The sequence below is a fragment of the Telopea speciosissima genome, chromosome 7 (genome assembly GCF_018873765.1).
Source record: "Telopea speciosissima isolate NSW1024214 ecotype Mountain lineage chromosome 7, Tspe_v1, whole genome shotgun sequence".
Lineage (NCBI taxonomy): Eukaryota > Viridiplantae > Streptophyta > Magnoliopsida > Proteales > Proteaceae > Telopea > Telopea speciosissima.
Genome location: NC_057922.1, coordinates 25,093,785 through 25,107,526, shown reverse-complemented (window position 1 = coordinate 25,107,526; position 13,742 = coordinate 25,093,785). Strand labels below are relative to the sequence as shown.

At 42.7% G+C, this 13,742-nt stretch overlaps 1 pseudogene; it reads right to left on the bottom strand.

Moving 5' to 3' along the window:
• Positions 1-7,511: 7,511 nt before the first annotated feature.
• LOC122668386 lies at positions 7,512-8,439 on the bottom strand (annotated as a pseudogene).
• Between the last annotated feature and the right edge of the window lie 5,303 nt (positions 8,440-13,742).

The window sequence follows — 13,742 nt, the reverse complement described above, 5'->3', positions numbered from 1 at the left end:
AAACTCTTTTTTTATCCGCCATGACCCATCAGAGAGCGGGGATGCATAGGAGCAAGTAGCAACGCTTGGCTAAGAAACAAAGACTTTGACACACGTTGGATTTATTTATTTATTTATTTGAGAAAGAGATCGTTGTATGGTTGTGAGGCTGAGAGCAAGCGTAAGAGGATCCACTTTGAGTGGATTTTTTTATTTCATTGGGGGCTGAATGGTAAATTCATGTAGTCCTATGTTTGTTGCAGGAATCATGTGAGCAATTAGTGTTCTTTTTCCTTTATTTATTTGTGGGAAAAAGTTGAACACAACACTACGTCAAAAATGAAATTACACATTCCCTCACATGTCACTTATCAAGTGAGGGGGTGATGTCATCAATACCCCTCCCCTAATTGTCAAATTCCAAAAGGGGGGGGGTGTTCCCTCATTCGCCTGAAACTACTCTCGGGCAGTGTAAGGAACCCTCACCCTTTATTTGTTGATTTGAAATAAGTAGTCCAACAGTTATAAATAACTTATAAATGCAATTATCGTTATTTCTCCTTATCCTCCCATGAATAATGCAGTTCTGGTTAGAAAATATAGCTATAGTTTTAGTAATATATTGGTTTGGGCTTAAGTGAAAAGAGGGTGCAAGAAAATAGAGCAAATTACATGCATCCCCTACTTTCACTATTTATATGTACCCCCCTGGATTTGTGAACGGCTTACAAATAAGCCTTTACCGTCAAGTGTAAACCGTTAGTTATGGTTAAACTTTTCAAAAACCCTATTTTATCCTTAAAATTTTCCCATGGATCATTTTACCCTTATTCTTGGATCAAACCCTTTTGCTCCTATTACGTTTTAAAAAAATTTAATTTCATGGGCAGCCATGGTCGCCCAGCCATGGAGGAACAGTGTGTTCATCCGCTATCCGTTTTATTCTTAGATCAAACCCTTCTGCTCCTATTAAGGCAATTTCATATTTTGCAATACTACCTACCTGCAAGGCAGTTTGACCATTTAACTCTTAGGCACATTGGGCAAAAGGAAGTTTTCCTCTTCAGGCCTAAAATGTGCAAATCGAGAAGCATTTGCCCTGGCTGTACGGCGGAACTTTTCATTCCAGCCAGATCTGCTCTCTTTTCTATGCCTCATATCCATCTTTATTCTCTCCTTTCTATACCTCAGATTACTCTTTTTAATCTCCTCCATGATGTTCTCCATTTTTTCCATCGCCAATAAAATTTCCTGCTGTTGGCTAAGACATGAAACAACATCCTTCATCAAACGCTTTGTCACAAGGAATAATTCCAGCTCCACTAGAGTGTCCTTAATCAATGTCCCCTTCCCTTCTTCTTCTTTGTTGTATCTTTAGCCACCATTACCACCACTACTTTCACCATCAATTGGGTATGTCTCCAAATTCTCCATATGAACACCCTCTCCACTTTGGTCGGGCAATCTTACTTGATTTTCTCTATCAGTTCCCTCTCCCTCTCTTTGATGAAGGAAAAAATTGGATACTGTCATTCTCAATTCTGTAAAAATCAACACTGGTCCCTTCCATTTTCCTTCTAACGATTCTTGCTCCTGACCGCAAATTCAAGAACCCACTGTCATTTCCATATTCCGACACTAGGTCCACATATTTTGACCGCAAATTCAAGAACCCATGTCCTTAGTTTCTTCCTTCTCAACATCTCCATTGGAAAACAAATCCACCAGCTCAACTCTCCTTGTTGGCGTCGTAGTTCCATCAATTTCAGTAAACCCTTTTCTAGGATCCTCCTTCTCAACAGAATTAGAAAGACAGTTCAGGTGTTTGAACTTCACAGTAACATACAGAGAAAGAGGGGAAATGGAGAAACTAACCTTCGTCAGAGGGTAGCTGGGCCAGGGGATGTCTGCAACCTTCACCGAAGATGGTGTGAAGGCAAAACCCTAAATCGATTTAGGGAGTTTTCGTTTTGGAAGCGAAGAAGATCATGAAGGGTAAAAATGTAAAATGGTATTTAGTATAGGTCACTGAACTAAAAGGGTAAAATGGTATTTTCACTTATAAAACTAACAGTTTACTAACATCGTGAACCATTAGGGGGATTTTTGTAAAAGTGAAACTAGGGGGTGTTTTGATATTGTTTCAAACTACTGGGAGTGCATGTAATTTGCTCAAGAAAATATGTATTTCAGTAATTAACTTTGAGTCCCATATCAAGAGTCTAGATTTAAGACCATTAGTCTAGTAGATTTTCTATATTAGTCATCATATCAGTGAAGTTAGTATGTATGCTGTCCAGAATCCTAGTGTCAATCATATTAGAGTAAAGAATTTTATATCTTGTAGTAAACATCAGAATCCGTTTAGATAGGGCCCTATGCAATTGGCCCTGTTTGCAATGGCACCACTGAAGGCACTGGGACCAGATGGGTTACCCCCTTTATTTTTTCAGAAGTATCGGGACTTGGGTTAGAGAAGATTTATTTGCTATTGTTGCTGATTTCGTTCGGACTGGCCATATTCCCAGAGAGCTTAATCAAACTTATGTCTGTCTTATTCCAAAGGTGAGTGCACCTGAATCTGCTAATCAATTTAGGCCTATTAGTCTATGCAATATTGCTTTCAAAATCATTACGAAGCTTGTAGCAGATCGGCTTCACGGGGCCCTGGACCAGATTATTTCTTCCTCCCAATCGGCCTTTATTCCAAATCGGCTTATCTCAGACAACATTATGGTTGCGCACGAAATGTTCCACTACATTTGGAAGCAAAAGAGAGGTAAGGATAAATTCCTAGCCCTGAAACTGGACATGCGTAAGGCTTATGATAGGCTAGAATGGAATTTCATTGAAGGTATGCTTTTAAAGTTGGGATTTAATCGCCTTTGGGTTGACCTTGTTATGACATGTATTACTACTATTTCTTATAACCTACTCATAAATGGTTGTGTTAAAGGTGCTATTACCCCATCCAGGGGGATTCGGCAAGGTGACCCCATTTCACCTGCGATCTTTATTTTGTGCTCCCAAGCACTTACTGATGTTATCAGGCAGGCAGAGACAACGGGCTCTCTTAAAGGAATTCGAGTGAGACATAGAAGTGATCCTATTACTCGCCTACTGTTTGCGGATGACTGCCTCTTATTTGCAAAGTGTAACCTACAGGAGATTAATTCCTTGAAGGATTGCCTGGACCTGTATTGTCAAGTTTTTGGACAAGTCATAATTTTCAAAAATCTAACCTCACTTTCAATCCTAATACACATAGCAAAATAAAGAGGTGGTTCTCCAGGATTCTCAAAGTTCAGTATGGTGATGGACCTTCAAAGTACCTTAGGTTACCCACCCACTTTGGTGTCTCAAAGAAGGATATCTTCAATGATATTAAAGAAAAAACACTAAACAAACTACAGGGTTGGAAAGAAAGGTTGCTCTCTCATGCGGGTAAGGAAGTCCTATTAAAGACGGCAGTGTCTCCTATGGCTAATTATGCAAGCTCTCACTTTAAACTACCAACTTCTCTTCATGAGTCCCTAAGGAAGGCCTCATCCAACTTCTATTGGGGAGACTCCACTGATAGCAAGAAAATCCATTGGATGTCGTGGCAAAGGTTGTGTTATACCCGTACCCCGGGATATAATTAAATATCATTTCTTCTCGTGACGTGTAGATACCGCTGTCATGTATGCTGGTGACCTGTTCTCCATGATGGTCAAACCTAGCTACAAAATCGTTGACCACAACACGGGTTTGCCTGTGGAGGAAAGATTCCTCAACCGCCAGTGGGGAAAGTTCGTTGACGGCGACTTCGTCGACTACCCTCCAAGTACCAACCCGAGAAGCGAGGAGTTCAGGAGAGAGCATCCTGGACCGTCACCTCAGTTGGATAATTCGTTCGGTGATGAGCTTAGCATTGCCGTGGCGAAGTTGTTCGGGGTCATGGGTAATAAACCATGACAGGGGAAAAGTAAGTTCTAGCCTCAAGACTTATTAATTATTCTTCCCTTGGTAACCTCGAAGTGCGGGTCCGGGCTTGAACCGCTCGAGCTATTTCATGAGAGAAGGGAATAATTTAAGTTCGGGTCCCACGTACCTTTAGGAAGTACATTGGGGACTTATACCCATCTCATATGAACCCATCTAAGAATGGGCTTTTCCCTAATTAAAGTTGTGGGCATGCCCATTTAACCTATTGACCCAATGATGGGTTATTCCATCCACTTACCCACATAAGACTAATGGGTTGACCCATTAGGCCTCATGACCCATTTGACTAGAGGTACCCCAAATACCCATTTATTATAAATGAGTCCAAGAGGGAGAGAGAGAACATTACTTCTCCTTCATCATTCTCTTCTACCCTAAATCGTGGAGGAGAGAAAGAGGAGAGAAAGAGGAGAGAAAGAGAAAGAGGAAGGAGAGAGAGGCTTGGAGGAAGGTGGAGACCCCATCTCTTGGGCCATAAATCGTGGAGCTCTCTCATCTTGGGGGTAGGTAAGCTATTGAACCTTCTTCCTTCTTCTATTTTGGATTTTAAAAGGGGTTGGGTAATGGGAGAGATTGACCTAGATCTCTCTTGGAACCTAGGGAGTCGATGGAGCATTAAAGCCAAGCTATGGTGGAGTTATTTCACTCCATTATGAGCTCTAATGTAAGGGTTCTCATTGCCATTTGAGAGATTTAAGGTTGGACCCTAATGAGCTTAGGATGGAGTTTCCTAGAAGTCCTTGTGCTTTAAAACCACTTGAAATGGGGTCCTTGGAGGGGAATCCTTCGGATTTTGGACCTGAAGGTATGAGGGTTTACATGTGGGTTCAGACCTGCAAGAAATCACCCTGAAATTACCTTCCCGTGAAGGCCCCTGTGAAGGTCGGATTTACACTCAGTTTCAGTTTTCTGAAACCACATCTGCATCCGACCTTGACCAAAATTGTCCTGAGCCCCTGTGAAGGTCGGATTTACACTCGGTTTCGTTTTAAACCACATCCGCATCCGACCTTGACCAAAATTGTCCTGAGCCCCTGTGAAGGTCGGATTTACACTCGTTTCAGTTTTCTGAAACCACATCTGCATCCGACCTTGACTAAAACTGTCCCGAACCCCCGGTTTCCTAGGATTTACATGTGGTTGCAGAATTTTGGCATGAAACCACTCCTGCAACCACTTTGTTTCTAAAACCTTATACTTAAGTGTTTATGGGAGACCTTTTGGGGATCCTTTCCCTTCGCTCGTTTAACCTTATTTCACTCTTTGTATAGGTTAATATATTCATTTTTGTGGCTTATTGCTTGATCGAGGCGACAACTGATAATCTTGGTGCTTGGCGTATACGTAGTGAGTGGGTTTGGTCGTTTGGGCTTGTTATTATTATTGCATTATATATTATGTAATCATTATAATTAATAAGCATGTTTGTGCATATTGCATACTCTTATATACAATTGTTATAATGTTGATTGGTAATGTGGTACCTTGATGGGTCTCGGTGCCGGTGGGTACCGGTGCCGGAACCCCGAACACTATATACATTTATGAAGAAATTTTGTTGAATGTCATGTTGAACTGTATGCGCCGTGCCGTGCTGGTAACCTGGCACTAAACCAGATGAAAAGTTGATGCGCCCGGATTACCTCTCGGGACGATAGGACTTGCATGTAGTATATTGTGGCTAGGATTTCACACCCTTATGCTACGACCCTTACCAACAGGGGTTTAGGTGTTGGGTAATCAGTACACCGGATTCTGTGGAGGTGGGAGAGGCCAGTCATGGTAGTATTGGTTATCAGGGGTCTGCCACTGAGTGGTCTTGGAGGCTTCGATCGGCGTAGGTCCCACGTGACAATTGAGGTTTCATTGTGGCGATAAGTTAAGTGATCCACAGTGTCTCCCGAGTTGTCACAGTAGCATATGCCATTGACTTAGTTGTTTGTTAGGTGAAAAAATGGACTTAACATGTGCATGCATCATTGGACTATGTGAATTGCGTGTTTGTGCATCCCCATCCCCTCACTGGCTCAGTGGAGCTAACCCCCTCGTGCGCACACTTTTTTTAGATTATGATGCAGGTGACGGATATCTCGCGGGACTTGGAGTTCAGCCCTCGGGATAAGATGAGATCGGTGAGGAGGAACCAGAGGCCGTGTTTGAGGAACATGGCGGCGGGTGTCCTTGCGATGATTGTGCCTACGGCTGTGAGGATATTCGGGACTCGATCCCTTTTTGATTACTTTTGAGGCTAAGGCCTATGGTGAAATACTTCTTCGTAATACCATTTTTGATAGTTATTAGATGGTCATTGGAAATGTAACTAATTCTGTATTTATCATCTAGCCTTTGAACATCTTGTAACTATTCGATTTATACGCTTCCGCAATACTACTGATCCTTAGAATGTAATATTCCTTTTTCCACGATCTAATGTTATATTGTGTTAATATTGATCATGACTGTGCGTTGGGACACTGCGTCAGTGATCCGGGCGATTTAGTAGGATGACACGCGTCGTCCTAGTCACCCTTTATATGATATTATATTCCTTGGCTGGAATAGGGGCGTGACAGGTTGTGTCAGCCTAAATCAAGAGGTGGTCTTGGTCTAAAGGACTCCAAACTTCAAAATCGGGCCCTTCTGGCTAAGGCAGCTTGATGATTATGGACTTCACCGGATGCTCACTGGGCCAAATTCTTAAAGGCTGTTTACTTCCCTCGCACTGATTTCCTGAATGCAAAGATTGGAAACCGCCCATCTTGGGGTTGGAGGAGCTTGTTAGAAGGCAGAGATGTTCTGGTGGAAGGTGGGAAGTGGATCATGCATTAACATATGGGAGGATCGCTGGGTTCCAGCCTTACCTGAGTACAAACTGCAACACCCAAAGCCAATGAATTGTACACTTACAAGGGTGGCAGACCTTATAGACCCAACATGTAGAAGATGGAATACGAGCTTACTTCATGCTTTCCTTCATCCCTCTGATATTGGTGCCATAATCCAAATCCCCCTTAGCCTATTTTCTATGAATGATAAGAGAATTTGGGGGATTTCGAAGGACAGAAAATTCACAGTCAAGACTACCTATAGAATGTTAGCCAGCGAGCAAGATGCAGAAAGGAGTTCCAAAGCATCTACATCTAAGCCACACAGGTGGGAACAGATTTCAACCACAATCTGGAATCGCATTTGGTCAATCCAAACGTTACCCAAAATAAAATCTTTCCTATGGAGGACTTGTAATGAGGTTGTCGCCACGGGTACTGGACTGTTATCTTGGCAAGTGCAGGTGGATCCTAATTGCTTGAGGTGTGGAGCGGTTATGGAAACAGGAGACCATATCTTGCTATGTTGCCCATTCGCAAGGAGTGTGTGGTTCGGATGCCCACTACAGTTTATTCCACCAAGTAATACTATTCCAACTCTTGTGGATTGGATTCAGAGTTTGGGCGAGATGTTTCGGAACGATAAGAGGAAAGCCGGTGAAACTCTCTCAAGAGTTTCCTTCATTTGCTAGTACCTTTGGAGAGCATGGAATTCATTCTCTAAATCTCAAATTCTACAAAAATAGCAGCGTCAGAACCCCATATTTCCTTCTTTTTTCCATTGCTGGAAGTATGATTGTTGACAACATCATTAGCAACGTCAGAACCCCATATTTTCTTCAATAACTCAAAAGTCTTATGTTCATGAGGTTTTGAGAAAAACGGATCCACTCCCTCTCTTCCCCTACCTGCATTATTTATATACTTCTTCCTCAGTCTTCTCATTTTATCAGACAATTGATTCCAGGAGACATCAACATGGAGGGATTTCTTAATGAAATCATGAAAGTCATTCATATCGATAAATGGGTCCGTGCCATTCTTAGAGTAGTAATCGAGCATGCCCTTCAAGATCACAAGCTCATCATCATCGGTCCATAGCCTCTGAAATAGCTGCTTCTTTTTATCGTCACCAGGTTTCTTCTCAGCATCATCCTCCTCATCCACGGCCTTCTTCTTCCTTCTCTTGGAATCCTTATTGTCATCCTTGTCTGACTCGATAGGGCGCTTAACCGGGACAGCAGACTTAGACTGGGGGTTTGACGTAAGGGAGGGCTTCATGGGAGACTTCTTGGACTTGGGGCCATCGTCCATGGGTTTGGAGGAAATGAGTTTTATGTTTGGATCGGGAATTCTGGAGAAGGTTCAAAATCAGAGCTGGTACCAAACTCTTCATCGTCTTCACCGTCAGAGGATGATGGGCTAGGCTTCTTGACAGAAGATCTTTTATCCACAGATGTCGGAGTTGCAGCCTTAGCTTGCTTGTTATCGTCTTCTCCTTCTTCATCATCATCTTCTTCTTCTTCTTAATTGTCCTCCTCCTCCTCCTCCTCAGATGAAGAAGAAGCTGGAGGGTCTTCCACGGGAGATGGGCGTTTTGGAGGCATTTCTCTTTCTACTCTTCACAGTTGCAGAGAAAGACGGGGGCAAGTAAAAAGGGTTTTCGAACAGCCAAGACTGAGGGTCATTATCCTATTATAAAGGTGATTGTTGTAGCAATGTTTGATTGATTTTTTGTTATTTGAAATTTGGAAAATGAATTCCAATGATTCTATTTTTTCCATGGATCATTTTACCCTTATTCTTGAATCAAACCCTTCTACTCCTATTACGTTTTTTAAAAAATTAATTTCATGGACTGCCATGGCCGCCCAGCCATGGAGGAACAACGTGTTCATCCGCTGCATCTCTCTCCCTTTTATTCTTGGATCAAACCGACAAACCCTTATGCTCCTATTAAGACAATTTCATATTTTGCAATACTACCTACCTGCAAGGCAGTTTGACCATTTAACTCTCAGGCACGTTGGCAAAAGGACGTTTTCCTCTTTCAGGCCTAAAATGTGCAAACTGGGAAGCATTTGCCCTGGCTGTACGGTGGAACCTTTCACTCCAGCCGGATTTGCTCTCCTTTCTATGCCTCATATCCATCTTTATACTCTCATTTCTATACCTCAGATTACTCTTTTTAAGCTCCTTCATGATGTTCTACATTTTTTCCATCACCAATAAAATTTCCTGCTACTGGCTAAGACCTGAAACAACATCCTTCATCAAACACACTCTGTCACAGGGAATAATTTCAGCTCCACTAGAGTGTCCTTAATCAATGTCCCCTTCCCTTTTTCTTCTCTGCTATATCTTTTGCCACCATTACCACCACTACTTTCACCATCAATTGGGTATGTCTCCAAATTCTCCACTTTGGTCCATCACCAATAAAATTTCCTGCTACTGGTTAAGACCTGAAACAACATCCTTCATCAAACACTCTATCACAGGGAATAATTCCTGCTCCACTAGAGTGTCCTTAATCAATGTCTCCTTCCTTTGTTCTTCTCTACTATATCTTTTGCCACCACTACTTTCACCATCAATTGAGTATGTCTCCAAATTCTCCACATGAACACCCTGTCCACTTTGGTTGGGCAATCTTCCCTAATTTTCTCTAGTTGTTCCCTCTCTCTCTCTTTGATGAAGGAAAAATTGGATACCATCATTCTCAATTTGTAAAAATCAACACTGGTCTTTCCCATTTTCCTTCTGACGATTCTTGCTCCTGACGGCAAATTCAAGAACTCCCTGTCATTTCCATATTCCGACACTAGGTCCACGACCGGCGAGTTAAGGTCAATATCCAATTTTCCCTTTCCTTTCTCTAGGTTTGAGGTCATTATACTTCCACTAGTACCGAAACTTCCCAATCCTGATTTGCTGGAACCCATGTCCTTAGTTTCTTCCTCCTCAACATCTCCACTGGAAAACAAATCCTCTAGCTCACTTCTCCTCGTTGGTGTCGTAGTTCCATCAATTTCGATAAACCCTTTTCCAGGATCAACCTTCTCAACAAAATCAGAAAGACGGTTCAGGTGTTTGAACTTCACAATAACATTCAGAGAAAGAGGGAAGATGGAGAAACTAACCTTCGCCAGAGGGTGGCTGGGCCAAGATGTCTGTCGGAGATGCCTGCAACCTTCGTCGGAGATGGTGTGAAGGCAAAACCTTGAATAGATTTGGTGTTATACCCGTACCCCGAGATATAATTAAATATTATTTCTTCTCGTGACGTGGAGATACCGCTGCCATGTATGCTGGTGACCTGTTCTCCATGATGGTCAAACCTAGCTACAAAATCGTTGACCACAGTACGGGTTTGCCTGTGGAAGAAAGATTCCTCAACCGTCAGTGGGGAAAGTTCATTGACGGCGACTTCGTTGACTATCCTCCAAGTACCAGCCCGGGAAGCAAGGAGTTTAGGAGAGAGCATCCTGGACCGTCACCTCAGTTGGATAATTCGTTCAGTGATGATCTTGGCATTGCCGTGGCGAAGTTATTCGGGGTCATGGGTGATAAACCATGACAGGAGAAAAGTAAGTTCTAGCCCTCAAGTCTTATTATTTATTCTTCCCTTGGTGACCTCGAAGTGCGGGTCTAGGCCCGAACCGCTCGAGCTATTTCATAAGAGAAGGAAATATTTTAAGTTCGGGTCCCACTTACCTTTGGGGAGTACATTGGGGACTTATACCCATCTCATATGAACCCATCTAAAAAATGGGCTTTTCCCTAAGCCCATTTAACCTATTGACACAATGATGGGTTATTCCATTCACTTACCCACATAGAACTAATGGGTCGACCCATTAAGCCTCATGACCCATTTGACTAGAGGTATCCAAATACCCACTTATTATAAATAAGTCCAAGAGGGAGAGAGAGAACATTTACTTCTCCTTCATCATTCTCATCTACCCTAAACCGTGGAGGAGAGAAAGAGGAGAGAAAGAGGAGGAGGAAGGTGGAGAAGCTTGGTGGAAGGTGGAGACCCCATCTCTTGGAGCCATAAATCGTGGAGTTCTCTCATCTTGGGGGTAGGTAAGCTAATGAAGCTTCTTCCTTCTTCTATTTCGGATTTTAAAAGGGGTTGGGTAATGGGAGAGATTGACCTAGAGCTCTCTTGGAACCTAAGAAGTCGATGGAGCCTTAAAGCCTAAGCTATGGTGGAGTTATTTCACTCCATTATGAGCTCTAATGTAAGGGTTCTCATTTCCATTTGAGAAATTTAAGGTTGGACCCTATTATGCTTTAGGTTAGGTTCTTCTCGGTTCCTTCTCTTGAACCTATTGTGATTGAATGGACCTAGAGAGGTCTTAGGACCCTAATGAGCTTAGGATGGAGTTTCCTAGATGTTCTTATGCTTTAAAACCACTTGAAAATGGAGCCCTTGGAGGGGGATCCTTCAGATTTTGGACCTGCAGGTGTGAGGATTTACATGTGGTTTCAGACCTGTAAGAAACCACCCTGAAATTATCTCCCTGAGAAGGCCCCTGGAAAGCTCGGATTTATGGGCGGTTTCATTTTTCTAAGAAACCACATCTGCAACCGACCTTGACTGAAACTGTCCTGAGCCCCTGGTTTCCTAGGATTTACATGTGGTTGCAGAATTTGGGCATGAAACCACATCTCGCAACTGGACCTTGATCAAACGTCTCGAACCCCTGGTTTCCTAGGATTTACATGTGGTTGCAGAATTTGGGCATGAAACCACTCCCGCAACCACTCGCTTTCAAAACCTTATACTTAAGTGATTATGGGAGGCCTTTTGGGGATCCTTTCCCTTCGCTCGTTTAACCTTATTTTACTCTTTGTTTAGGTTAATATATCCATCTTGTGGCTTATTGCTTGATCGAGGTGACAACTTATAATCGTGGTGCTTGGCATATACATTGTGAGTGGGTTTGGTTGTTTGGGCTTGATATTATTATTGTATTATATATATTATGTAATCATTATAATTATTAAGCATGTTTGCGCATATTGCATACTTTTATGTATGATTATTATAATGTTGATGGGAGATGTTGTACTTTGATGGGTCTCGGTGCCGGTGGGTACCGGTGCCGGAACCCCGAATACTATATACATTTATGAAGAAATTATGTTGAATGCCATGTTGAACTGTATGCGCCGTGCCGTGCTGGTAACCGGGCACTAAACCAGATGAAAAGTTGATGCGCCCGGATTACCTCTCGGGACGAAAGGACTTGCATGTAGTATATTTGTGGCTAGGATTTCACACCCTTATGCTACGACCCTTACCAACAGGGGTTTAGGTGTTGGGTAATCAGTACACCGAATTGCGTGGAGGTGGGAGAGGCCAGTCATGGTAGTATTGGTTATCAGGGGTCTGCCACTGAGTAGTCTTGGAGGCATCGATCGGCGTAGGTCACACGTGACAATTGAGGTTTCATTGTAGCGATAAGTTAAGTGACCCACAGTGTCTCCCGAGTTGTCACAGTAGCATATGCTATTGACTTAGTTGTTTTTGTTAGGTGAAAAAATAGACTTAACATGTGCATGCATCATTGGACTATGTGAATTGCGATTATTGTGCCTACGGGCCGTGAGGATATTCGGGACTTGATCCCTTTTGATTTACTTTTGGGGCTAAGGCCTATGTTGAAATATTTACTGTTATACCATTTTGATAGTTATTAGATGGTCATTGAAAATGTAACTAATTACTGTATTTATCATCTAGCCTTTGAACATCTTGTAACTATTTGATTTATACGTTTCCGCAATACTACTGATCCTTGGAATGTAATATTCCTTTTTCCGTGTTCTAATATTATATTGTGTTAATATTAATTTGACTGTGCGTTGGGACACTGTGTCAGTGATCCGGGCGGTTTAGTAGGATGACACGCGTCGTCCTAGTCACCCTTTATAATGTATTTTATCCCTTGTTGGGATGGGGGCATGACAGCGTGGTATTAGAGCGAGATGCTCTGCACCAGCCACAGTCTAGCGGAATTGTGATTTACTCTACACAATAGGTTGCTAAGTTAAAAGCTTCTAACAATGCATAATTGGAATGTGTGCGAATGCTCGGGAGAAAACTAGTTTAGAGAGAAAGCCGAAGACAATAGCAAATAATAGGCACAACAGTGGGAGGAAAGACATGTGTATATATGTACATATATATTCCTTAGTTTCAGCTGTTAATACATCTTCCATAAGCCAAAAGAGGGATTACAAAAAAAATTTCAGCTGAACTATAGACTTTAATTTCTTACAACCAAGAAAAAGAAAAATACTAAATGGTAAGATAAATAACTAAGAGTCCATAGAGAGCATGGTGGGAATGGACAGGAGGTCTACTGCTCCATCTCATCATCACTGCTGGGCTCATCCTCTGTGCCCTCATCATGGAGGTAGGAGTGCAAGTCCTCCATCTGCTGCTCGAAGCTCTCCATGCGTTTGTCTGATGCATCGAGCCTAGTGTTCACTCCTTCAAACCCCTGAGCCATGCTGGTGCTCATCTGGGCCAAAGCTGCAAGAATCCTGTCGATGTCAGACCCACTAGGAGCAGTGCCGGATGAAGAGGCCGCATGTACAGCCGACTGAGGAGGAGGCTCCTGTACCTGAGGCTCAATCCCGTAACCCTCTGCTGGGACCATTGGGTCCCCATTACTATATGCATCCATCACAATTCGCATCCTCACCACTGCATTACGATCTAGAGGTGGATCTTCAGTTAAGTCTTGATCCTCCTCACTCAAGTCAACTCCAAAATGCTGGAATATAGTGGTGAGCAGCCTCCCATAGGGTAAATCTAAGTTCTTCCTGGGATTTCATCCTGCATGATCCATGGTCCGCATGATAATGTAGGGTAGGCAGATTGGAATGCCTTTGTAGAGGTGATATGCCACATAACCTACAAAGATGGAA